This window comes from Microcaecilia unicolor, chromosome 5 (assembly GCF_901765095.1).
Source record: "Microcaecilia unicolor chromosome 5, aMicUni1.1, whole genome shotgun sequence".
Classification (NCBI taxonomy): domain Eukaryota; kingdom Metazoa; phylum Chordata; class Amphibia; order Gymnophiona; family Siphonopidae; genus Microcaecilia; species Microcaecilia unicolor.
In genome coordinates this window covers 260,537,654-260,564,510 of record NC_044035.1, presented here as the reverse complement: position 1 = coordinate 260,564,510, position 26,857 = coordinate 260,537,654, and the positions used below count along the sequence as shown (strand labels likewise).

General features: G+C 41.1%; 2 protein-coding genes across 7 annotated transcripts in view; one reads left to right on the top strand and one right to left on the bottom strand.

Annotated features, from left to right (window-relative positions):
• Positions 1–11,347, bottom strand: part of FILIP1L (filamin A interacting protein 1 like) — a 347,951-nt gene extending 336,604 nt beyond the window's left edge. Inside the window, exons 1-2 of one of the 3 annotated variants that reach the window (XM_030204059.1) lie at positions 11,089–11,347; positions 5,841–5,983 (exon numbers count right to left, since the gene is read on the bottom strand). The gene's annotated coding sequence lies outside the window, so the exon portion shown is untranslated. Of the gene's footprint in view, positions 1–5,840; positions 5,984–11,088 lie in introns of those variants that run through there. The other 2 variants (XM_030204060.1, XM_030204061.1) reach the window with 2 other exon arrangements.
• Positions 1–26,857, top strand: part of CMSS1 (cms1 ribosomal small subunit homolog) — a 488,636-nt gene that overhangs the window by 383,410 nt on the left and 78,369 nt on the right. The gene's annotated exons all lie outside the window — the stretch shown is intronic.

Here is a 26,857-nt window from a genome sequence, read left to right as displayed (position 1 = left end):
CAGTGTCAATTTTGTTGAAAGTCAAAATAATAATAATAATAATATAGCACCAAATTTTATTTAAAAAAAACCCAAAGTTTCTCATAGCCACTTAGAATGGAATTGTATATTTTTTTTAACAAATGAAGTCATAATGAGATGATCTGTGGCAGTCATCAGTGGTTGGCATGTACAGTATTCTCTTTCCTCAGATGTTCTGAGTGACAGTTTTAATCCTGCAAATATACTGTTCTTAGAAAGGACTCTTCATAGAAATGGGTGTGTAGCACCTTTATTTATCTTGTTGGCTGTCCATGGCATGCCAACAGCTCTTGAGAGGTCAGACAGGGGCATTCTGAGCTCATGCCAAGCCAGATGGCAGACTTCAGCGCACAGACTTCACTTTCCGAGAGGTACAGTTTCTCTCCTCATCCCTTAGTTGTCTGGAAGAACGTGTACTGCATCTGACAGTAGGGCTGGTACTGGACAGGAGTAGCTATTGGATGGAGGATAAACTAGAGGAAGACTCAGCTGGGGCAATTCTGCAATAGGGCACCTACAGTTAAGTGTCCTGATAATGCGTGATAGGAGTGTATTCTATAAAGACATGTGGGCACCCAGATGTCATGTTAGAATACTAGTGTAACTTAGTATCGGTGTGCCTAATGTTTACACCAGCCATAGAGCTGACATAACTGTGGGTGCCTAAATGCAGCAAAGGTGTACACCCCCTTGCAGTTATGCCCTATGGGGCTCATTTTCGGAACAGAAAAACATCCAAAAAGTGATACAAAGCAGCAGATGGACTATGTTTTTTTTTTTTGCCAAAATGTCCAAATCCCTTTTTTCAAAAGACATTTTCAAGACAGTTTTGTTATATTAATAAGGATTTATTACTCGCCAACTCTCTTAAGTAAGATTCAAGGCGAGTTACAATTACTCAGAAAGTAAAAGACTGATAACTATCAGGAATTACAAATAAAAACAAGTTCAAACTTATATAACCCCCAGGGCCTAGTGAACAAATATGTTTTCAGGGCTTTATGCAATATAAAGTAATTATTTATGTGAAAACAATCTACAACCACCTACAATTCAGAAAATCACTAAAGACCCACTTGTTCGGAAAGGCATACCCTAACGACCCAACAAAAATGCCTCAACACTGCAACATATCAATACCAAAGATCGTATTGGACATTATCTTACCCCTCCTATCCTCTACCCCCCTAAGTTGCCTGAATCTTGTCTACCCTATTCCATCCTAACATCTAATTGTATTTGTTCCCTACCGGACTTGGGCGATGCAATTGCCTTTACGGTACTATGTAAGCCACATTGAGCCTGCAAATAGGTGGGCAAATGTGGGATACAAATTTAACAAACCAATGAATAAATAAATTTAATGAGCAAAGCTCAAAAAGAAGTTTATTCTGGTACTGAACTGCAGCTAAAAAGAAAGATTTAGAAAAAAACAGTTTTAAACTGTACACCCTTAGCAGAAGGACGAGCTAACAACAAATAATTGCAACTACTAGAAGTTGTCGTAAACTTTAATAGGTTCAGCAACTGAGAACCATCTTCAGGGCATGCATCATCCACAAATTTGAACACTAAACAAAGTGCTTTACAAACAACCCGAGCCTGCACTGGCAACCAGTACAGGGCATCCAACAAAGGGGTTATGTGATTCCCAACAAGATTTCTGAAATACCAGCCACAGTTTTCTATGCAGTTCATCTGCAGTGCATCCAAATCACAAGGTGGTGTATTGGGAGTGGGATTTGGGCGTTCCCAAAACTTAGACATTTTTCTGCCATAATAGAATAACACAAAAACATCCAGGGCTAAAAAGTTAAGACACTTTGGTCTAGACCTGTTTCAATCACGACTAAGTCACAAAAAGGTGCCCTAAATGACCACATGACTACTGGAGGGATTAAAACATGACCCCTTCACTCCTCCAGTGATCACCGACTCCCCTCTCACCCACCAAAGATGTGAAAGAAACAGTATATACCAGCCTCTATGACAGCTTCAGATGTTATGGCCAGTCCTATTAGAGCAGCAAGCAGGTCTCTGGAATAGTCTAGTGGCTGGTGCAGTGCTTTGTAGAGAAGGGGACCCAGGCCCATATCCTACTCTATCTGTTACACTTGTAGTGGAAAGTGTGAGCTGCCCAAAACTCACCACAAACCTGCTGTACCCATGTATAGGTGACAGACATAAGGGCTATTGTAGTGGTGTACAGTTGGGTACAGTAGGTTTGTGGTGGGTTTTGGAGGGTCCCCATACAATACAAGGGGGTAAAAGTGAAAATGTGTACCTGGGACCTTTTATGTGAAATCCACTGCAGTGCCTCCTAGGGCAGTCTACTAAGAATGCTGGCTCCTCCTACATCCCATTGGCTTGTTTTTGTTTGTTTTTCTCTTGGACTTTTTTTTTTCCAAAAATAGTCCAAAAAGAGAGACTCACTGAGCACAAAAATATATGGCAAATGCTTAGAGGGAGAAGGGGAGGGGGGGAATTATACATATTTGCATAAGTAATGGGGGGATTATATGGGGGGCATTAATGGAGGGGGGAAGGTACAAGGAGTAGGGGGGGACTATAGAGTTGAACACGTGGAGACACATCGTAGCTAAGAGATAGTCTGCCTGATACAACAAAGTTAAGCCTTCAAGAACTGGGGAGGGGAGTATGTTATGGGTCGTTGATTGTAAATGTAACTGCGGGGAAAAGAAGCAACCCAACATAGCTGATCAGAGTGTGTATGGAGGCACAGAGGAGAGATAGCTATCACAATTGATGTTTATTCAAAGTTATATGGTTAAGATGGTATATAGAAGATAAAATACAATACTGTATGCAACTGATTAAGGTAAATATTGAGGCACACATGTGAGATAGTTATAATAATAGATGTTTATTCAAGGTTGCATGGTGATGTATGTACATTTATGACAAAATGCAATAAAATTTTTCAAAGTTAAAAAAAAATATATATATATGGCAAATGGCCATTTTCAAAACAAAAAGTTGGACATTTTTCCGTTTTGAAAATGGCCATGTTCACTACTGGATTTTTGGACGTTTTTTGCAAAACGCTTATCTGCCTTCCCAGCATAGACACCTTGTTATAAATTTACCCTCCATGAACTTTTTAAGCGAGGAATGGCATAGTGTTTATGATGGTGAACTTATTTATTTATTTGTTACATTTGTACCCCACATTTTCCCACCTATTTGCAGGCTCAATGTGGCTTACATAGTACAGTGAGGCGTTAGCCACCTCCGGTGATGAAAACAAATACAGAGTGATGTGATTATTGAAAGAGATTATGTTACAAAATTAGGAGAATCGTAGAGAAGAAGAGTTATAGTGTTCATTACGGGCTTTGGTTTCGTTGTGTTGCTGGGTTCAGGCACTTAAGTTGGGTCAGTGAGGTATGCCTTTTCGAACAGGTTGGTCTTTAGTGATTTCCGGAAGTTAAGGTGGTTGTACGTTGTTTTTATGGCTTTCTGTATTTTGCAAGCAAAATATTTTTTAAAAACCCTCCAGAGTCCCCTGGTGTGCGAGGAGTGCGCACCGCCCATGCGTGGCCATCCCCACTCAGTTTAATCAAAAAGCAAATAAACAACAACTCCAAAGGGGAGGTGGGCGGGTTTGTGAAAACAATCAGCCTGCTGTCCTCGGAGAATACCTGCTACAGGTATGTATCTTCGCTTTCTCTGAGGACAAGCAGGCTGCTTGTTCTCACATGTGGAATATCCCTAGTAACAGGCTCACTCAAAACAATGAACATTGGTCAACTGGGCCTCAAAAAAGATATAGTAGATATAGTAGTAGAATTGGAAAAGGTACAGCGAAGGGCGACGAAAATGATAGTGGGGATGGGACGACTTTCCTATGAAGAGAGGCTGAGAAGGCTAGGGCTTTTCAGCTTGGAGAAGAGACGGCTGAGGGGAGATATGATAGAAGTGTATAAAATAATGAGTGGAATGGATCGGGTGGATGTGAAGCGACTGTTCACGCTATCCAAAAATACTAGGACTAGAGGGCATGAGTTGAAGCTACAGTGTGGTAAATTTAAAACGAATCGGAGAAAATTTTTCTTCACCCAACGTGTAATTAGACTCTGGAATTCATTGCCGGAGAATGTGGTACGGGCGGTTAGCTTGACGGAGTTTAAAAAGGGGTTAGATAGATTCCTAAAGGACAAGTCCATAGACCGCTATTAAATGGACTTGGAAAAATTCCGCATTTTTAGGTATAACTTGTCTGGAATGTTTTTACGTTTGGGGAGCGTGCCAGGTGCCCTTGACCTGGATTGGCCACTGTCGGTGACAGGATGCTGGGCTAGATGGACCTTTGGTCTTTCCCAGTATGGCACTACTTATGTACTTATGTACTTATGACATAACAGAGATTGACCTGAAACCATAAACAACTAACTTAGAAGATACGAAGGACTTACCAGCCCCACTCTGCCAGCCACCGTTGTGTATGTAACCTCATTTGAATACTGGCCCCAAGAATCCCTTTCCCTACCCTCCATGTAAAGCTGCAATTCATATTAGGCACCAGAATTAAAGCTAAACCTTTCATCCTAGAAGTAATTGCATATTTTGTTAAATATTAAAGCTTCTTTCAATCTTATTTACAAGAAAAGTAATATCAAAATACAGTACAGTCGCAATTATCAGATCTTCCCTAATCCAACCATCCGGCATATCCAACAGATCCCGTGGTGATCTCATCACATTTATTTCTATTAAAAATCCTTGTTTTAGAACAGTTTTTGAAAATTGGGAACTCTATGCCTTTGTTTACGCATTGTTTGTGAGATTTATGCAGTGTTTTCCATATTATCTGAGTTTTAATTTATCCAACGGGTCAGTCCCTTTTATGTCAGATAATTGAGACTGTACTGTACAAATTATTAATGTTAATGCACTTTTTGAGTGGATGGGACAAACCTGTCCCTAAGCTGGGGCCATAACCTTAGTGGTCCTCCCCATTCTGCAGCCTATGATATAGGTGATTATAACCACCAGGCAAGAGTTTGTAAACGGAAGGTGCTAGAACACATGCATAGATTGTTCTGGCTGGTGATGTAAGAGCTAATTCTAATTTTGTTTTTGAAAATTGCATCCAATTTATTAACAGGCTCTCATAAAACCATTAAGGAGAGAATTTTCACTTGTACAACTACATATTTTTGTACTTATTTGTTGAAGGGAGATCACCCAGAGCAAGAAAACACATGTGGAGGGGCATTTTCAATATGACATCCAAACAGATTTTGGACGTTTTGCAGAAAACATCCAAAAATCCAGTGCCAAACATGGTCATTTTTGAACTAGAGAAACACCTTTATCTTTTTGGTTTGAAAATTGCCTATTTTATTCTGTTATATCTATGTTTTGTATACTGCCCACATTCCCAATAGGATTCATAGTGGTTAACACTCAAAAAAGGACCTCAACATCTATAATCAGCAGCATAAACAATCACTTTAGTTTTCAGACAAATATATTTTCCAAGCCTTTCTAAAGATTTCCAGTGATGTCATGAATAAGATGGCGGCTTCAGCCTGAAGCTCTGTCTAAGCCCCAAGTATTAAAGTGTAATTTTTGCTTTCCCTTCATGCTAACAACAACCAACTGGTGCTACTGCTATGTCAGAGGCTCACCTTCATTGGCAGTGATGTCTCGCAAATGCCCTGGCAAAATTAAACAATATTTCCAGGCACCAGGATGTAATGACTCAGGTGGACCATGTGGTCAGGCAGACACAGATGCAGCTTTGCTGAAATTGGGTGACTTGGCATTCTCAGTGACTATGGAGGATTCCTTACCTTGAGATGGGCACGCTCCTTTAACGAAAAAGAGACCTCCAGGTGTTGTGAGAATTCGATTTGCAGAAGAATGTGGCCCAACACATAACAGAGCTCAAGTCTCTGATTCAAGACCTCCTTGGAAGACTGGAGGACTTAGGAACCTGTGTGGAGGAAACAGAGCAGCAGTTGGAGACCTATAATGAGAAGTGTATAGACGCAGATGGTTGGATGACTACGAATGCTACCTTATTGGAGACTTTAAGTGAGAAGATTGATGATATGGAAAATAGAGCCCAGCACCATAATATTTGTTTGCGTGGGGTTCCTGAGGCTGACAGAGAAGAAAATTGTGCGCAGATTGTGCGAGACATATGCTGTCTGCTCCTTCAGACTGAATCAGCACATGCCGCTGAATGTGAGGACTTTGTTCATGTGATATAGTGGCTTGTTTTAATGCCTATAATTTCTAAAGCCTTTCTAAAACATAGGTAGGATGGAATTTGTCTTAACTCACAGGGCAAAGTATTCCAGATTCTTGCACCTTGAAACAGGAATGAATGATTTTTAAAATGGACATTTCTAAGTGAAGAGTATCCTATTTCTATCCTTTTTTAGACGTTTTTGTGTGCATTGCATCTTTCATTAAGGGCCATTTTCAAACAAAAAAAAATGTCCAAGGGAAAAACACACAAAAAAACAAGCCATTGGGATGTCTGGGGGCCAGCAGTCATACTAGATTGGCCACACAGACATCCCAGCAGAGTAGTAGGGCAGCCTAAGGATCACTGCAGTGAACTTCATATAAGAGGTCCCAGGTACACATCATAACCCCCTTATATTGTATTGTGAGCCCTCCAGGAATAATAAAAAATGTACTGTACCCAGCTGTACGCCACACTACATTAGCCCTTATGCCTACAGGTATCGCCTATATGTTGGTTCAGTAGATATTGTTTTTTTGGGGTGCTCACACTTTCCACCACAAGTGTATCAGTTAGATGGGATACGGGCCTGGGTCTCCTTCCCTAACAGTCTACTGCACTGACCACTAGACTACTGCAGGAATCTGCTTGCTGCTCTAAGAGGAATGGCCATTATATCTGCAGCTGTCATAGAGCCTGGTACATACTGTCACTTTCACCTCTTCAGGGTTTGGAGGGGGTCAGTGACCACTGGGGGATTAAGGGGAGGTCATGCCTTTATCCCTCCTGTGGTCATCTGGTCAGTGTAGGCACTTTTTGGATGTTTTTACAACATCCCGTTATCACAGAAAAACACCCAAATCGTAAGCCCACCCTAGTCCCTCCCAAGACACACTTCCAACACACCCCTTAAGATTTAGATGAACTGCATAGAAAAACATTTTGATAGTGAGTTTTGAAAATAGTGATTTGGGCATTTGTGCAAAAAAAGTCCATCTGCCACTTTCTGCCATTTTTATTTATTTATTTATTTATTTATTTTATTTATTTTGCACATTTATTCCCCACGTTTTTCCCACAGTTTTGCAGGCTCAAAGTGGCTTACAATGTACTGATAGGCTATCGCCAGATCAGAAGAGATACGGTTACAATTAAATTCAGAGGTGATACAGTTACAATTAAATTACTTTTTTCTGTTTTGAAAATGAGCCCCATATAATGTGTTTGAAATAAAATATATATTTGAATTTGATCTCACCAAGCCTTTTGTGCCCTGGGATGACTAATTTCTCTCATTTCATTCTGGAGGGTACATTGTTTATCCCATGGATTTAGCCAGGAACCTTCTTAAATTGCCCAGCTCTATCTATCGGAAAATTGACATTTATGCTATTTTCTCTTTGGGTTCTTTTCTCTTGTCATCCAAATTCTTACTTTAGCAGAGCCAGCCATAACTGAACAAAGGACTGACCCAATTTACTAAGCCTTTTCCCAATAGAGAGAAAATGGGAGAACCCTTTAGTAAATAGGTTACACGGACTATTGTGGATTGATGTTGTCACTAAATTATATATTACTGTATGTTCAATTATTTCAGCTACAAAGTGCATCAAGATTTTGATATATTCACTCTTATCAGCTGCATAAGGCATCTTTTCTCAAGTAGAGAGAAAAAATAAGAAGCACCAGAAATAACTGGGCCAATATTCAAAGAGGTTTAACCATGCAGGAGAGGCTCCTATCTAGTTAAAACCCACTGAGCTGGCTGGCCGCTGATATTCAGCAACATTTAACTGGGTGGTGCTTCTGAATATCTCCACTAACTAGCCAATCCCTAACCATTCGGTGGTCTGGGGACAGAATTTGGGTGGATCCACAACTTAGCCAGTTACCAGCGATATTCGATCTGCTAACTGACAAAGTAGGCTGTCCTAACTTTATGTGCTAAGTTAACCTTCGAAAGCTATTATGAACTTTAATGCAATACCACTTTGTAATCTACTCTATCATTCATGAATTTTATTGCAATACCACTTTGTATTTCTCAGTTCCGGAAATGGTGATTGCCATTACGGCATAATATAAGCCACATTGAGCCTGCAAATAGGTGGGAAAATGTGGGATACAAATGCAACAAATTAATAAACCAGGCACTGGTCTGAATATTGGCTGATGCCAACTAACTTCCAGGTCAGCACACATACCCAGATATTCAATTCTGGGAGCTTTGCGTGCCCCAGTATCTGGAGTTAGGTCAGCCTGCGGTTGTGGGTGCCTTATAAGCTACTTATCACCGCAGGCTGAATATTACCCTCAAGATCAAAAATTAAACCAATATTATAGCTGGGTAGAGATGGTAGCCTTACTAGGCCAGCATATGTTTAAGGATGCCCATTTTGGGGATGATAAACTAGGTCTCTTCTTCAGGCAAAGTCTTTCCATCCAAGTCTAACAGCATTTGATAGACCCAAGCCTGCCAAGTCAGTCATAACCCAAGAAATCAGAAACAGGCTGTGAGCCACAGCATCAAAGTAAGAGCTTGTCATAGCTAAGTTTATTTAAAATGTACTATTCTGCCCTATGGGAAGCCTTCAGGGCGGTTTACAGTCTAAACAATAAATTTTAAAACAGAAAGAACAAATACACATAGAACAGAGGATGGGGTGGAGAGGGGAGTTCTAGTGGCCCAAGCAGTGGACTGTGAATCTGAAGAACTCAAATCCTGCTCTTCAGCTGATTTTCTATATGAACTGAGTGTTAGTAATATTGTTGTTCTGTCTCCCTTCAGTGCCTTGAGAACTGTCAAGGAGAATAGGAACTAAAGTCCAGATGCTCAGAACCTCCAGCGCTGTAGGGAACAGCGCCGAAAAACACTGAAGAAAAATGACCACACAGTGTTCAACACTAACAATATGCAAATTATATATACAGTAGTACCTCGGTTTTCGTTGACTTCGGTTATCGTCGGTTTCGGGTTTGGTCGATTTTTTTCTGCAAAAAATTTGTCTCAGATTTCGTCGGTTGCCTTGGATTTCGTTGGCATGCCCACGTGACCTCGCTGCTAATTTTGCGAAAACAAAGGGCGACTCACACTTCTCCTGCTCAGTGTGGCGTTGTTTCTCGTTGTGTGAGCATCACCCTGCGCATCTAGCCAAAGAATTCCATTGCTTTCCAGTGTTGATTCATATGGAAATAATTGCCTTGGTTTTCGTCGGTTTTGGATTTCACTGATTGTTTTCGGACGGATTATCAACGAAAACCGAGGTATCACTGTACGCTGTTAGTGCTGAGCATTGGAAGTTAAAGGGAGAGGAAAGTGCCTGGCGCATGCCCACGAGCTGTGTGTTAGGCACAGCTGTTATGCGCATGCACATAATGGCTGTGGTCTCCGGAGCCGAAACCCTAGGCAGAAAGTACTGCACTAACAGATTTAAAATGCTAAGAAGCCCATAGGAATAAAATGGGCCGCTTAGCATTTAGTGCGTGCTAAGTTCCCCCTCCCCCCAGCCAGTCAGGTTTTCAGGATATCCACAATGAATATTCATGAGAGAGATTTGCATACCAAGGAGGCAGTGCATGCAAATCTCTCTTGTGAATATTCATTGTGGATATCCTGAAACCCTGACTGTCTGGGGTGCCTCCAGGACCAGGTTTGGGAACCACTGGTCTATGGCGTACCAAAAATGTAAACTGGGCAGAGACTAGATCGGCTTTATGGTCCTTATCTACCATTATAGGTCTAGATTTACTAACAGGCATTACCATATTACTGCACATTAACACATATTAACATGCGCTATTTACTACTGGTCCCATTTTATGTAATGGGACCTAGTTAGTAATAACATGCGTCAACAGCAGTGGCATAGCCATGGGTGAGTGGCACACCCTTATTGCAGCTGGTGGATATCCCCAAGCCCCGGCTGCCGAGAACATCTGTGAAGACACCCCAACTCCCTCCAGCGCAGCTCAGTTGACAACAGTTTCAATGAGATCACTCCCCATCCTGATGCGGGCACCCGGTGCATGCTCATCCATCTGCAGCTGGTGGAGCTTGGGGATTCCTGCCAGCTTAGGTATTCGAGGATGCCTTTTAGTAAATCTAGCTCATAGTCTGCAAATTTAAAAGCCTGGATGAAAAGCAGTTTACCAATAATAATTGCTTAGAGGAGTAGCCTAGTGGTTAGTGCAGCGGACTTTGATCCTGGGGAACTGGGTTTGATTCCCACTGCAGCTCCTTGTGACTATGGGCAAGTCACTTAACCCTCCATTGCCCCAGGTACAAATAAGTACCTGTATATACTATGTAAACTGCAAATTGAATGTAGTTGCAAAAAACCACAGAAAGGCGTACATCAAGTCCCATTCCCCTTTCCCTAAATGTTATCATCAAATAATGACACTTTGTCAGGTCCTGTTTTAATTTACATACTTTGGCAGGGAACCCTTTGATACAGGGAAGCTTTCCTAAAGTGTTTTTTCACTACAAGGCATTTGAGTGGAAGCAAAACTTTACTTGTAATACAGAATTCAAAGTGCTTGGCCTCACGTGCTATTTTAATTTTTTTTTAATACTCTCTGAAATTAAGCTCCCAAATCTGAAAGCTCAAGGGGAAAGGAAAAAGACTTATGTCACAGTTCTCTGGTAAAAAGACAGTAGCCAAAGGAGTCAGAATCAATGTAGTTTGCATTTGATCCGGTTTCTCCCTGTTTCAGAAGTGTGATACACTGATTATTTTTCTTTCTTAATATTGTCAACCAACCAGTTTAATTATACAGTGCAGGGAGCCTTGTGGCTGCTGATTGCAGCAATACCTGATAGGTAGAAAACATGCTAGGCTTACCTGGCTGTAACGGACTGTCAGTTATTAAAATGCAACCACTGGGTTCACTCCAGGGACAAATCCAAGTACAGCAGAAATCGTAATGTCTCTATACAAATCCAAAAAGCAGAGATTCCTTTTTGAAGCTATTTTGACAGAAGAGCTTCGGGTCCTCTATTCTGTTCTGTTAATCAAAGGAAATTTAATTTTATATTCTATTCTTTTTATTTTATTTTTTATTTTTTTATCCTCTGACAAACAAGAGAGCTGCAGTCACAGACCAGTGACGGCTGCTAAGGGAAGTCAATAAGACCTTGGCACTGCCTTGGACCAACCTCTAAATATAACCCAACCTCCTTTTAGTGCTGTTCCCTTTGCTGTACACTCTGAAAGCAGATGGTCTTGTCAAAAAGCTGACCTCGGAGCTTGTCATATCTACAATATCAAACTGGACAAGGGTGTAGCATGATAGCCAGCCATCTTCTCCTGTGAACATTTAGGCATTTTGTGCTAGGTAGGAATATTGAGCCTGCATTATGTGGGAAAGCGCGGGGTACAAATGTAATTATAATAATAATATACCTATCATGTGGTTCATACTGTTTTGGAAACTGAGAATATTTGAAGAACAGAAAGGTTATGTGTAGTACAATTTTGAATCGGACTGTTTGAGGAAGATGCTTAGAATAGGTAGTAGTAATCACATATGAGCCTTTTTGTCTTCAGCTGGAATTAGTGCTGCTAGAAAGGTGATAGTGACCTGATTGTGGAAATATGTACTATATATAGTGGTTCCATACACTATAAGGACCACCACCTCATGATATTCAGCCATTCTCACAGCGAGTCATGTCTATGGTAGCTGTTCATATTCCAATAGTCCCAAATTAATATCTTTTTTCCATTAAATAATGTAACCCCCAGATTCTGGTGAGTGCTTAGGTGGCTGCCTAGTGCATGCCCTGAGTGATGGTGAACTGGGTACACAAACACATTTATTGGTTGATGGTGCAAAGGCTGAATACGTTCAGACTTTTTTAGCACCTCCAATTAATAACCATAAGAATATAAGCATTGCCATACTGGGGCAGACCTAAGATCCATCAAGCCCAATATCCTATTTCCAACAGTGGCCAATCCAGGTCACAAGTACCTAGAAAGATCCCAAAACAGTAAAACAGATTTTGTGCTGCTTAGTCTAGAAATAAGCAGTGGATTTTTCAAAGTTCATCTTTTTAATAGCTTATGGCATTTTTTAAAAGGAAATTATCCAAACCTTTTTTAAACCCTACTAAGCTAACTGCTTTTACCACATTCTCGGGCAATGAATTCCAGAGTTAAATTACACACTGAGTGAAGAAATATTTTCTACGGTTTGTTTTAAATTTACTACTTAGTAGCTTCATTATATGCCTTCTAGTCATAGTATTTCTGGAAAGAGTAAACAAGTAAATCACATCTACTTGTTCCATCTCACTCAGTATTTTATAGACCTCTATCATATCTCCCTTCAGCTGTCTCTTCACCAAGCTGTAGAGCCCTAGCTGCTTTAGCCTTTCCTTATAAGGAAGTTGTCCCATCCCCTTTAACATTTCCATTGCCTTCTCTGTACCTTTTCTAATTCTGTTATACCTTTTTTGAGATGCAGTGACTAGAATTGTACACAGTATCCGAGATGTGGTCGCACCATGGAGCGATACAAAGGCATTATGACATTCTCATTTTTGTTTTTCATTCCTTTCCTAATAATTCCTAACCTATTTGCTTTCTTAGCTGCCGCTGCTGCATACTGAGCAGCGGGTTTCAACATATCAACAATGACTCTTGACATTCAAACACATATACAACCCTTTAAGTTTTGTTTTTTGTATCATTCATTTTCTAATTAGAGATCCTCTGTGTTCATCCCACTCCTTCTTGAATTCCACCACAGTTATTTTTCTACCAGCTCCCTCAGGAGGTCATTCCAGGCATTGACCACCCTCTCCGTGAAAAAGAATTTTCTGACATTACTCCTAAGTCTACCACCCCGCTACCTCAATTCATGTCCTTACCACTTTCCCTTTTCTGGAAAATATTGTTTCTATATTAATACATTTCAAGTATTGTAAATGTCCCTCCTTTCCTCTAGGGTATATATATATTCAGGTCTTCCAGTCACTTCTCATATGTCCTTTGATGCAAGCTCTATATCATTCTTGTTGCCTTCTTCTTGACCACTTCATATTTTTACATCTTTAGCAAGATATGGCCTCCAAAACTTAACACAATACTCCAGGTAGGGCCTCACCAATGACTTGTACAGAGGCATCAACACCTCATTTCTTCTGCTGGTTACACCTCTCGCTATATAGCCTAGCATCCTTCTGGCTATGGCCACTGCCTTATCACACTGTTTCGTCACCTTCAGATCTTCATTTTTCAATTCTATCAGTACTCTGGGATGTGTACCATCTGGTCCAGGCGATTTGCTACTCTTCAGTTTGTCAAATTACCTATTACGTCTTCCAGGTTTACAGAGATATGTTTTAGTCTCACTCATAAGCATTGAATACCATTTCTGGCTCTGGTATCTCTCCCACATCTTCCTCAGTGAAGACTAAAGCAAATAATTCATTTAAGCTCTCTGCTATTGCCTTGTCTGCCCTGAGTGCCCCTTTTACCCCTAGGTCATCTAGCGGTCCAACTGATTCTTTTACCAGCTTCTTGCTTCTATATACTTACAAAAAAAGACGTTGTTTTTGCCTCCAACACAATCTTCTTTTCAAAGTTTCGCTTTGCCTTTCTTATGAGCCCTTTGCATTTGACTTACCATTCCTTATGCTATTTCCTATTATTTTCAGTCAGATCTTTCTTCCATTTTCTGAAGGATTTTCTTTTAGCTCTAATAATTTCCTTCACCTCACTTTTTAACCATGTCGGCTGTTTTTTTTGGCCTTCCTTCCTCTTTTGGTACATGGAATATATCTGGTCAGGGCTTTCAGGATGGTATTTTGGAATAACATCTATGCCTGATGTAAACTTTTGACCTTTGCAGCTGCTCCTCTAAGTGTGTGTATGTGTGGGGGTTTTTTTACCATTCTCATTTTAACTTTTTAAAAGTTAAATGCTAACCTATTGGATTTCCTGTGTGTACTTACTCCAGAAATTATATCAGATCTGATCATGTTATGATCACTGTTGTCAAGTGGCCCCAGCACCATTACCTCCTGCACCAGATCATGTGCTCCACTAACAACTAGGTCTAGAATTGTTCCCCCTCTTGTTGGTTTCTGGACCAACTGCACCATAAAGCAGTCCTTGATATCAACAAGGAATTTTACCTCCATAGCATACCATGATGTTAAATTTACCCAGTCAAGATCGGGGTAATTGATTATTATTGTGTTACCCAGTTTGTTAGCCTCCCTAATTTCTGATATTTCTGCATCCGTCTGTTCAGCCTGGCCAAGTGGATGGCAGTACACTCCTATCACTATCCTTTTCCCCTTTACACATGGAATTTCTATCCATAGGGATCCCAAGATGTGTTTTGTGTCCTGCAGAATTTTTAGTCTATTCGATTCAAGGCCTTCATTAATGTATAATGCTACCCCTCCACCAATTCCATCCACTCTGTCACTGCGATATAATTTGTACCACTAGTTATCTTCCTTCCACCAAATCTCAGAGATGCCTATTATATCTATCCTTTCATCTAGTGCAATATATTCTAACTCTGTTCCTATTTACAGCTTGCTCAGCAGTTGACAGTGATAATTGGCAATCTTGAAAATCTGTCTGCTGTTTATTTAAAGACGCCTGGGGGCTCATTTTCAAAGCATTTAGACTTACAAAGTTCCATACTAACCTATGGAATTATGTAAATCTAAGTGTTTTGAAAATACACCTCCTGAGCTACTATGGTCTCTATTGCAATCTTGCTATCTGGCTTTATTTATTTTATTTTTTATTTTTGTTACATTTGTACCCTGCGCTTTCCCACTCATGGCAGGCTCAATGCGGCTTACATGGGGCAATGGAGGGTTAAGTGACTTGCCCAGAGTCACAAGGAGCTGCCTGTGCCTGAGGTGGGAATCAAACTCAGTTCCTCACTTCCCCAGGACCAAAGTCCACCACCCTAACCACTAGGCCACTCCTCCACTACACTATAGGATGCCCTATATTCCCTGTTTTAGTGATATCTTTTAAAGATATTTTGTTTCAAACCATGCGCTTTTGAGCAACTGTTGGCCTGCCCCCAGTTTTTAGTTTAAAAGCTGCTCTGTCTCCTTTTTTAAATGTTGATTCCATCACCCTGGTTAAGGTGGAGCCCATCTTTCTGGAATAGGCTTCACCTTCCCCAGAATGTTGCTCAGTTCCTAAGTAAGGGGAGTGACGCTACAGCACTTGAATTATATTGATTTAGTCTTTATCAAGACTATCCGATATTACATACAAGCTTCAAGGATTGATCGAGACTTCTGAGGCAGGCCTGTGGCCGAAACACAGTACTGTGTCGAGTCTGTGAATAAAGTTGTTTCTTCTATCACCATAGTCCTGTTTCCCTGGAGTCATTGGTCCACTTCCCACTTCCTATTGTATAGTTTTGTTTTTCGTGGGAGTTTGTGTTCATCCACTTAGTGGATTGCCTCCTACTGTACCCTCTGTGGAGCAGCATTTCCTTGCATTGGTGCTAGAGATTGACACGGGGACAAAGTTTGTCTCCGTCCCCGCCCCGTCCCCGTGGGTTCTGTCCCAATCTGCAGAAGCCTTGAACATTTATGATTTTATATTTAAATCTTTTTATTAAAGTATAAAAAGGAACAATATGCTGTGCAACTGTTGTGTTTAAATTACAAATATAGAACAATAATAACAATGAGCAGCTATAATAACCCTCCTTCCCACTACCACCCTCTACCCTTCCAACCCCAACAATAGGTGATTTCTACTACACCAAGGAATCCTAATTCACACTGTTAAAATGTCCATGGGTATAAAATACAACCCATATGCCCTAGAGGGGGAAATATGCCCTATAAAGCACAGTTATGTTTTTTTAATCTGTGGATAAATAAGAAGTTATCAACAATCTCAGGATTCAATCTAGCTCTCCTGTCTTCCACAGTCCTTCCTGGAATAGAAGTTGTCTTCTTAGAAGATGTGCTGGTAGCAGGATGTACAGGATCCCCCATGCAAATTTTGCTAGTTGTGGCCAGTATGTTTGCTTGTTTTTCCAAAAAATCAAAATATCTTTGTAGGCATCACTTAAACATAAATAACAGTCCAGCTCATTAACAGGTTTCAAAGTAGAAAATGACACGGGGACAAAGTTTGTCCCCGTTCCTGTGGACTCTCTCCCCGGCCCCGTGGGATCATTCCCCGCCCTGTCCCCGCGAGCTCTGTCCCCGTCCCCATCCCTGTGGTTACTGCGGTTCCCCGTCCCCGTGTCATTCTCTAGTTGGTGCTGAGTTTGCTTCCCTTCACTTTAGTGGCTTTTATACCAGTCACTTAGCCCCCCTCCTTGCTTTTTACTGCATGTTTTATTGCATCTTGATGCTTATAAATGTACAGTAGATACGAAAAAAATAAAAACTATACTGAGCACTTTGGTGGCATCACTCAATGGTGATAACTTTGAAGATACAAAGTTCCCTGTATGTGGTTGTGCTGACTTGGGTATAATGAATAATCCATGTCTTCTAAGTGGCTTCTAGTATACTACTCTCAACATATTTATATATCTGCAACTCCCCATCTCATTTAAATTCCAAAAAAGCTCCTGGTTTTCAGCCTTTGTAGACTCATCGTGATCAATAAAACATTCTCTGCAGAATTGTAAAGCATTGGCAAACATAATGTCAGACAGTAGCAAATCCCTACTTGGTTCTGCCAGAACATGTATCTTCTGAAGTGGAACAGATGTGAATTGTCTCACAGTTTTGTCAGGAATTGTTTTAATACAATAGTTATAAAATGCATCTGAATTTAAAAATCTAGCTACCATATGGAAATAAATCCCCCACCTCCTACCCTTAGATAAAGGGCAGTCACTGGACAAAAAGGCACCCATGGCAAACTTTGCTTTTAGCATCCTCCCTCCTTCCCTCCCAGGCTCATGTGCTTGCAGGGTCACTGACTGAAAAGGGTAATTTAATTTTCTCCTTTGGCTTATCACTTCCGATAGTTGCCCTGCTTGTCCACATGACATCCCTGCTCAGATACCTCAGTATGTTGCAAGAGCAGAGCCAGTGCAAAGGAATGGAGAACAAAACCTTCAGCCTTATACTTCTCCTAAATAAACTTGTAGGGTCCTAGCCACCCCCTCCCCTCTGAAATTTTGAAACATGCAACAAGTATGATTACCGCAAATTCATCACTCCCAGGACAATCCTTAAAAAAACATATACTTGAACATCCACCTCTTTTGAATCCCACTATGTTACTCACCTTGATCACATCCTCCAGCAACAGGTTCCACATATTAATGATGCACTGCATGAAAAATACTTTCTACAATTTGGTTTCAGTTTGCTGGTCATTAATTTCATGAATTGTCCTCTTGTATTTGTGTCTGAAAGATTAAGCAGCAGTTCCCTAGTTAACTGTTCCATCCCTCTCAGGATTGTATAAGCTTCTATCCTATTCCTTCTCACTTGTCTTTTCTCGAAGCTGAAGAACCCTAACCTGTTTAGCCTGTTTCATAATGGAGGTATTCCATCACCTTTATCATTTTTGTCACCCTTCTCTGAACTTTTTCTAGTTCTGCTATATTCTTTTTGAGATGGGGTGAACAGAACGGCACATGGAACTCATGGTGCAGTAACACCAGGAACCTATACAGAGGCATAATAATATTCTCAATTGTGTTCTCCATTCCATTTTGAAAAAACCCTTACATAAGGAAGTGATATCACAGCTCAGTATGGATGCTTAAGTTAGGTGCTCCGTGTGTTTGGGCACATATTTCACTAGTAGAGCACTCACCAGAGGGAACAGTGAGCACAAAAGGGCCAAGTCAGCAGAGGAGTCCTTCAGGATTTGGTAGGAATGGCAACAAAACTCAAGTCTGCAAAGTTGCAGGAGTTTGTATACAAGAGGTGGAAGTTGGCCTGGCATGTAGCAGGCAAGATGGCTTTGGGCAGCGCAACACGCAAGGAGAGCAACCATGAGGACTGCAGGACAAGCACACAGGGTCCAGTGCCTCAAAGAGAGCTAAAGATGTATTTTGCAGAGCTCTGGAGGGATGTTGGAGAAATGAGGCATGGGCTTCTAGCAAGTATACAGGACCTCTGAGCACAGACTTGGTGATTTGGGCTAGCGAGTGGGGAAAAACAGGTACTAAATAGAAGGAGTACAGGGAGGAGATCTCCGACATACAACAGTTCCTGGAAAATTTGTGGCAATCTCAATAGAGTTTTCTAGATAAAACTAAGAAACTGAAAAATAGATCCAGAAGGCACAATTTGCACATTAGGGGAATGTTGGAGCAAGCAGAATACAAAGGCTGCATGGGTATCACTGAAAGAATATGTAGAGCCATGCTGGAGCTATGCCAGGGGGGTTCCCAGGGGACCAAGGAGTGAGATTGAATAGAACTTACAGGGCTCTCCACCCAAATTTCCTAAGGGATGTAGTGATATATATGCAGGACTAACTGATGGCTATAATGAGAGACCTGGTGATAGATTGTGAGGACCACAAACTGTTAGTTTTCTCAGATGTGACACTACAGAAATAGATGGACCTAAAAGCAATAACAATAGACAGAGGGGATAGACCATCAAACACAAATGGATTTTCCCTTCAGCCTTGCCTTCATAATTAACAACAAAATATATAAAGTTCACAATCAGAAGGAAGCAGTGAGGCCCATGGTGGAGGCAAAATTCAAGGGAATGACCAGCTTTCTGCAGGACAAGAAGCAAGAAAGTTCAGAAGATGGAGGTGAGCTTTGAAGGAGAGCAAGAAGTGGCAGAGGATGTCAGAGAGCTGGAGCAGAGGAATTGATGGGGCAGAGCTGAAGATGTCCAACACAGTATAGAGTGACTAAAGCTAAAAGGGAGACGTCTAATGGATTGGGGGGGGGGGGGGGTAAGGGTTATGGGCTGAAGGACAGACACTGAAGGGAGGAAGCAAGGGAGTGTTTGGATAAATGTGGGGTATGAGTGTGAGGGGGAGGGAGTATCCATTAACAATTATTAGACAAGTAGGTGCAGGGGTCATCACCTCATGCTTCTAGGCATGAGCAACAGAAAGATGGATTTCTCCATTAAGATCTGCTGGTCATTTCAAAATGATCAGGATTGGTCACAGTTCATGACTGGATACCAGGCTGTATTTATTTATTTGTTACTTATTTTCCACATGATCTGAATGCTATTATTCAGTTCCATGTGGCTTACATAAGTTATAAATCAGTACAAGTTAATGCTGAATGCATTTTAGATGAAGAAATTGTGAGTAATTAAGGAACAACTTAGAGAAGCGATGGTGGAGAAGGAGGATTATAGCTGTATCAGACATATAACGTTAATGAAGGAATTTATTAAGAATTGACCAGTGGTCTAACCCAATATAGCACTTCTCATGTTCTTATGACCTGGGGGACATTCTGGGCATCTGTTTTTATATCAAAAGTTGGTGCTCCTTCACATTACTTTTCTTTTTCACACAACAGAACCCGGATTTTCTATTTCCCATGTTTTAAATATGTCCAGTAATGAGCAGCTTGAATTGTACTTAAACTGTAACCTGAACCTAATCTGCAGCATCATGGACTTAACCTGGCTTGTCACATCACAGCATGTTATTTAAAAGTGCAGGGTCAGCCGTTTCCAGCCATCTATCACTCAGAGATGAATGCTTTCTTCTATTCCTGTCCCTGCTTCCACTTGATGAATCAAGGTGATCCCAGATTAGTAATGGGTATGGAAGAGTGAAGCGCTATCAGGGAGAAGGTTTCACATTCATCGAAATTCCGTAAAGGGCAAGTCTTCGATATTTGATACATTTATATCCAAGTAGCATATATGAAAGGCCTCTAACCTTAGCATGAACTAGGTGAAAGGAAACCTTTCCTGCCTGCTTGTATGCACTGTTTCTTATCCACACTCCAATAACTATACAAAAGATTTAGCCTATGTGTCAATAGGAGTATAACTATTATGGCTCAGACCAGTATGTCTAGTAGCCGCCCATGGTAACCTTGTGTTGTCCTGACTTCCCCCCCCCCCCCCCCCCCCCGAAAAATATATTCAGTTCTATAATTAGGCTCCTCTGATTAGGTGCCCAGAAAGCACATGGTAAGAGCCTAGTCTATAAAGGAACCTACCAGACAATATTCAACGCTATTTAACCAGCCAGGAATGGCTCCTGGCCAGTTAAATAGCATCTGGCCGGCTAACCAGTAATATTCAGCATGAAATAGCTGATTATCTCTGGCATGATATAACCTGCTATCCACGAATATTCAGGTGTTGGCCGGTGCACGCACACATAAATGCTAGGGAGAGAAAGAATAGAGAATAAGAACTCAAACTACTTCCAGACGATTTATGAAGTAACAAAAATCTCCACCACACCATAACAGCACTAACTCCCAAGATTTCAACAACTATGCTTAGGAAAAGGCAACATTGTAAATTTACACCATGCCCTAGAACATAGGTTCTCAACACGTGATATGGGTAACTCCAAGGGGTGTGCAAGACCTCAGCAGGAGGGTATGCAACACACAGTATAAGACCTTCCTTATCTTCCTCCCTCTGCCACCCCACTGCTTCTGCTGCTAAAGCAGTCACAGGGCTGCACTCTTCATGTACACAGTGTTGGCTCTGCCATTCTGCTGCCCCAGAACAGGAAGTTGACATCAGAGGAGGCAGGGGATCGGCAGAGCTGGCAGCACATGCATGAAAACTGCAGCCCTGTGAATGCTTTATGTTGTTTTGCTTCTGCTGGTGGTGGTCTGAAGAAGCAGTAGGGTAGATGAAACACTGAATGGAGGGTGGGAAGAGAAAGAGGTGAGATGCTGGATGGAAGGATGGAGAGAAAAAGAGGGAGAGACTGGATGGAAATGATGGGGCGAGAAAGAGGAAGATGCGGGATGGAAGGGGAAGAGGATAGAGTTAGAGAAAGATGGGGGAATAAGAGGAATAGGAAAGCTGGGGTAAGGAAAGAGATGGAAAACTGTAGTTAGAAATTAAAGACTGGATAAAAGAAGAAATTAAATCTAGACAGAGGGGAAGAAAAAGTTGAATAAAGCTGAAAGGAAAAGAAGGAGAAGAAAGAGAAACATGATGAGAGACAAGAGAAGATGGAGGAAACCAGAAACCAGAGCTCAGACAAACACAACTAGAAAAATAAAATGACCAGGCAACAAAGTTAGAAAAAATAGTTTTATTTTCCATTCTATTCTGTTCTATTCATTAGTCTTGTATACCACTTCTACTCTTAGAATATGTCAGTTCGTGGAAAGCTCATTTTAAATCTCTGCTGATCAAAGTTCAAGGATATTATTGTTCGACATAGGAGGTACTTGAATTTAAAAAGATGAGAAACACCACCCTAGAACACAACACCTGCAGTTGAAAAAATAGAACAAAGTGGATTGCTAAAGATCCCCATATAAAATTATGAGGGTAATTCTATAAAAGGGCACCTAGTTTTAGGTACATGCAGTGTGTCTTCTTGGTGCCAATAGTTGCTTTCTTTTCCTCTTTCACTACTTTCCTGTCTTAAATTCCTCCCATTTTTTCACTTCTCTTAAGTTCCTCATTTTTACTCATGGTATTCATCCCCAACTCTTTCCATGTCAGTCATCCCATTCCCTGCCTTTAGCCAGTTACTTCTCTTTCTTATCTCCTACTCGTCCTCCTGCCCCCCCCTTTCATTTGTTCCATTTCTACTTCTCTCACTTCTTTGAAGACGTATCAGCTTTGTCTGTCTTTCAATTTCTCCACAGTCTTCTGTCCCTTTCTACTAACTCCTAAACCCACTTCAGCCCCACCAGGTCTCTTCACCTTTCTTTGCCCCATGGTACTTCCACAGCTTATCCACTATACCACTGTTCATACATCTTAGTATCAACTCTTCCTAAACCTAATCCTCAATTTCCTACCTTCCCTTCCTACTCAGTCACCAAGATCCCACTCTCCTCCCAATCCCCAGCTACTTTCTGAATCTGTCTTCTGCTGTCCTGTCCTGCCCAGTTTCAGAGTCCACACTTCATTCTAAGCAGAGCAAATAGAGGGTCAATAGGTCATGGGTCAGTGGGTCAAATGGGTTGCAAAAATTGAGTGAGTTAGATGGCTCATGGGTCTTTATATGCAAAACATGGTCCATCTTTTTAAAGTAGGAGCTTACCTATTCAAGCTCTTTTCAAAATATTACTTCAGTCATCTATTACAGGTCATTTTGAGGGGGAATGTATGGGAATGACGTTCCTAGAGTTAACAAGGTGACAGAATGCTTGGGAATGGCATTCTTCTTGTTAAACAGTTACAAAATTGCCATTGATTATATTCAATATATTGTGGGTGGATCATAGATAATTGGTTATATAGTCGATGGGTCTGGGGTCAGTAGTCGCACAGGTCATGAGTCAGCTTACTTGACCCATTTTTTGCTCTGATTCTGAGTCCTTGCTCTACTCTCCTCAATATTTACTCTCCTACTTGCTTCCTCCATTCCCCTTCATCCACCATCCTACTTTCTTGCCCTCTCCTGTCACTAGTTTCCTCTGCCTCTCAACTCCTCTTCCCCTAGCACCCATTTCCTGTACCTCTTCCTTCCCTCCGCCAGAATCCTTCCTCCTGCCTTTCTTGATGTTATCTAGGCAGTACCCATTTCTCCTACTTTTCCCCCTTCTTTCTCCAGCATTTTCTCCCCTTTTCCAGCACAACAGTGAGTACTCATGTGCTCTGCTTCTTCATCTCCTAGCACCGGCCATCTGCTTTCCCTTTCTGATTCCCTTCCCTCTTGTCTTCCACCAAAGTTCACATTAACTATATTTTATCTGGTTGGAATCCCCAAGTCCCACCAGCTTAAGAAACCTGCAGTCCTAGTAAGCAGGGAAAAGTGTGGTTTTCAGCAGCTGCCAGTGGCAGCACATGGAGCCTTTAATACCAGCACTGCAAGCACATTGAATATTGGCGGACTAGCATCCGGGTGTGCTCCCATGGGAATTCAGCATGCTTGAAGTGCCAACGTTAGCGGCTTAAAGTGGTGCTGAAAGCCATGCTTTTTCTCTGCTTATGTACACTCTGGGTTACTTCAGCTGGCAGGGCTTGGAGATCCCCACCAACTATGGCAAAGGTGTGGTCTAGCCACTGGGTGGGGAGGGGGGGTGCTGAGGCTAAACTAGAAGGGCCCAGTCACCCTAAGGCTCCCCCTCTACCCCCCCCCCCAATTGTGGCAACTCTCTGATACACATGTACTATCAATTATCTGGTGAAAGAAAGATTTAAGCCAATTCTGGTCTGTAAACTTTCTTCATTCTACACTAGTCTTACATCATCAGTTTAGTCTATTAATTTAATCTTCATACTCTTTTTAAATAAAATAAAAAACTTTCATTCATGTTTTACAAATCTGGAAAAAATAATAAATCCTTCGATCTGTACACCACTTCAGATGGCTTAGGTTAGAGAGGCAGTCTGTAAATATTTTAAATTAAATCTTTAGTAAATGATATTAAGATTTTGTTATTTTGCATATAATTTCAAATTGATTTATGCCCTTGTCATTTCATTTCTTTCCTGGCAGAAGTTATTTTTCTTTGCCGCTCCCCAGTTACCTGAGTCAACAGGGGTTTCTGAAGGGCTGTTATTAGTTAATCTACAACACTGATAATCTTTTTATCTTAAACTGCTCTCCCAACAATAGAGAGCCAGGTTGGCAAATATCACTCCTGTTTACATAGAGCTGTGCTGTTGTGACTGAAAATGAATAGACAACTGGGATAATTCATTATGAAAAGGTTGAAGACGTCTTTAGTTTGGAACTAAGGAATTTTTTTATTATTATTATTATTCTGCCAAGAAATTGCTTAGGAGCTAATGATTCTTTTTTATTTTAAACTAATAGCATGTTCTGTTTTGGAAACCTACTAGAGATATTTCTTCCAGAGAACAGTAGTTGCAAGATGTTCATTGCAGAACTGTGTTTTGTTTTCTAATGATGAATCCTGAAATACTACCTTTTCCTTTTCCTATTTAACTCTGTAGTAACATGTAGACCTGTACAATCCATGTGCTGAGATACCACAAAAATGACAGAGACAGGTGGCACCTTATAGACTAAACCAAGTTATTGACACATGAGCTGTTGAGGTCTAGAGTGCACTTCATCAAATGCATGAAATTCAGCAAGGGAGTAAATATACATGAAGATGCATGGGAAGGTCATGGGATACAAAGTAAAGAGAAAATATTGAAAAGTGCAGGGCAGGGTGTGAAAAGGGAATGATAATGCATAATATTTAATGTATTATCCCTATTTTGGCCTACGGTGATGGTGTTTACTCTGTATCTCACTCCCTCCCCATCTTCATGTATTACGCACCTCCTGAATTTCATGCATCTGACAAAGTGGGCTTGAAAGCTCCTGTGTCAATATATTAGTTAGTCTATAAGGTGCCACCTGTTTCTGTCATTTTTGTTACACCAGCCTCAGGGCCAGATGCACAAAACCTAACGAGCCAGCAACATGGTTTTTACACTGGTTCTAGTGGGTTTAGCGAGCAAGGAATATAGCGAGACGTGCTCAAAAGGGTTTTCCGAGCTCTTTTCCTGGTACGGTAGCAGCTAACAAAAATTTTATGCAAAGCTATTATAATGAGCTAATTAGTATCCAAACGTGCATGCAAAGCAATGCACAGCCATTTTCCAAACAATGCACCGAAGCAGCTCATACCTTTTACCATGGAAAATTTAACAGGTGGTCAGGAGCTGCCAGTGCTACCTAGAATGACAGCTGAAGTGGAGGGAAGGGGTGGAGGGAAGAAACAGCCTATCAGAGCTGTGAAAATTATTATAGTTTTCCATTTGATATATTATTAGACTATTTTTGTGCTTTTTCCTGGAAGATATCTGCAAGATATGATTACAAACTAGACAGCCGCCTCCTTATCCAAAGTTTCTAATTTTCACCTGTACTGGTGGTTGCCCATCAAATGTGATCAGGAAACAGGGAATGGAAACTTATATGAACAAACAAACAGTGTAGGCTCAGCAGGACTCCATCGGCATGGAGCAGGTGGCCGGCCACCGCTGCTGTCTACACACTGCCTCCCATATAAAAAAAAAAAAACAGCGCTTGTGCTTGCAAACCCCCCCCCCCCCCCAATAAAACAAACAAGGCTACCTCTATTGCTTTCATACATCCAGCTTGTCTGTGTGTATGAAAGTTGTCTGTGGTATGCACAGAGCAGCCACACTTAGTGATTGGTTGCTCAGCACACACCAGGGGCGTAGCCAGACAACAGATTTTGGGTGGGCCTAGGCAAGAAGTGGGTGGGCACCAAGTGTTCTCTCCCCCTCCCCTCAACCACCACCCAAAAAATATCTCAGCTGGTGAGAAAACGCTTCTTTCCATCTTGGCAGTCTGCAGCAGGCATGCACTGAAAACTGAGCATGCGCAGGTGCCGTTATTGTGGAGAGTAGCATTTTCATTACCATCAGGGGGAAGTCTTCAGCTGGCGGAGCTGGGGATCCCCACCAGCTACTACTAAACATGTGCTACTGTTGGGTGGGCCTGAGCCCTAAGTGGGTGGGCCCCGGCCCACCTGTGGCTACGCCACTGGCACACACTGGCCTCCCCCCTATTGCATGCAAATGAGCCTGTTTGCAAAAGCAACTAGCAGCTCATTCGCATGCGATTAATTTTGCGAATCCTGTATTTCCAAATTGGTAATTTTTACCAAGGTAGAAATACAGATAGATTCTTTACAGGGACCTTTGTGCATCTGGGCCTAACACAGCTACCCCCTTTTAAGTTGAGATGTCACATCAGGGTACAGTAACCGGACATGCACTTTTCAAAGTGATTAATGGTGTCTGACTGAGTTGGAATGTGTCACATGGTGTTAACACTGCCCTCATATTTCATGACAAACAGATCTTGTTTAATAGCACCCCTTGCCTTTTGGCTTGTGTACTTAAAGATTTGCAGGCTCTAAACGGTGATTTTGTGCCCTAGTCCTCATTCCCAGCTTGATGTCACCTTTCCCATTGTTTGTGGGGGATCCTCAAGCCCTGCCAGCTGAAGAAACTCAGTGTATGTAAGCAGAGAAAAAGCATGGATATATAAATAGGATAAAACATTGGTCTAATAGATTTAAATTGAAACTTAATGCTAATGGACCAAGATTTTGTGGTTTGTTATGGATTTAACCAAAATTGCTCAGACTATCATGGATATTAATGGATTTCAATTTAAGATAGAAAGAACTTCTAAAGTTTTGGGAATGATACTAAATTTGTCTTATCAATTGAGCCACAAATTAATAGTCTGATCAGGCCTATTTTAAACTAAAGCAATTATGTTTGTTAAGATCTTATTTCTTAAAAAAACATTTTAAGATTATTGTACAGTTAACAATTTTACCATTATTGGATTACGGTAATTCATTCAATTTGGGTCTTTCTGCTAAACAACTTTTTAGGATTCAGCTAGTTCAGAATTCAGCTGCTAGACTAATGTCGAAAAACTAGGCTAAGTCATGTGAGTCCTTTATTGGGTGAAGTACATTGGTTACCTGTGTAGTCCCAGGTCATATTTAAAATACTTTGTTTAGTATTCAAGTTTT